Genomic DNA, 1,497 nt, shown 5'->3' on the forward strand with positions numbered 1-1,497 from the left:
CGTACATTATGTTGTACTTACTGTGACATTCATCCCTGCCGGGGAAGTTTCTTTCCACCTTTATTAGTTTGGAAGACTGGCTCACTCTGTTTTCTTTCTTCCTGGTGGTATACAATTTAAAAACATCAATTTTAGGAACAGTTTTGGTATATTTTTCCTTTTGTTCCTAATTTTAAAGGTCACAAGTTTGCATCTAAGTTTTCAAAGAGTGAGCATTTTTATTATTTTGAATTTGATTATCTGATCCAGGCTTGAAATCTTAGGCTTTATATACATGATTTAAAGGGAAAGAATCTTGAAACACATTCATTTGGTATTATCAATGTGAAACTGGCCTAATAGTTCAAGTCTTCCAAATCTGTTCAATTAATGGATTAAATCACCTGGATTGACTTTCTATGTATTTTTGGGGGTATATATATATATATATCAGTCTCCTCATACACAAGCCAAAGCTGGACGATGAATAAGGAAGCCTGAAGAAGAATTGATGCCTTTGAATTATGGTGTTTGCAAAGAATATTGAATATACCGTGGACTGCCAGAAGAACAAAGAAATCTGTCTTTGAAGAAGGAGAACCAGAATGCTCATTAGAAGTAAAGATGGCGAAACTTCATCTCACATGCTTTGGATATGTTATCAGGAGGGACCAGATCGTGGAGAAGGACATTATGCTTGGTAAATTAGAGGGTCAGCGAAGAAGAGGAATACCTTCAATGAGGCAGGATGACACAATGGCTGCAACAATGGGCTCATACATAGCAATGATTGTGAGGTTGGAGCAGGACCAGGCAGCGTTTTGTTCTGTTGTATATAGGGTCGCTAAGAGTTGAAACCAACTTGACAGCACCTAACAAAAACAACATATATATATATATATATATATATATATATATAATCCTTCTCTTGCTCTTTAATATCCAAGAATGTATATTTGGCTCTGATACTGTACTGTAAATATTCCCTCAAAAATTACAAATCCTAAATACGGAATCCAGTCCCTAGTTTTCATAACACCTGTATTGTACTTTGCAGCACCAATAGCACTCTTTTCTCAGTACAATCTCTTGCTTTAACCATTATAGCAAAATCCTAGGCTTTTTATTCTTTTTAAGTTTTTTGTTGCTTCTTCTTAAGGGGCTCTGATTCCTCTTCTCACATCCAAAATGCTAACTCTTTCTTTTTCTTTATTTGTTCTACTCACTTTTAAGACTCCAAAAGTCAAACCCATATGTAATTTTAAAATCTATGTTCATCAGCTCCAGTTATTATCCTGAGAACCAAATCTCAAATGTTTATTTACTTGACATCTCCTTGTAGAAGTCTCTATGTTATTTCAAATTCAACTGATCTCATAATACCAAAAAAAAAAAAAAAAAAACCAAACCCAGTGCTGTTGACTCTGACTCATAGCGACCCTATAGGACAGAGTAGAACTGCCCCATAGAGTTTCCAAGGAGCGCCTGGCGGATTCGAACTGCTGACCCTTTGGTTAG

The sequence above is a fragment of the Loxodonta africana genome, chromosome 1 (genome assembly GCF_030014295.1).
Source record: "Loxodonta africana isolate mLoxAfr1 chromosome 1, mLoxAfr1.hap2, whole genome shotgun sequence".
Classification (NCBI taxonomy): domain Eukaryota; kingdom Metazoa; phylum Chordata; class Mammalia; order Proboscidea; family Elephantidae; genus Loxodonta; species Loxodonta africana.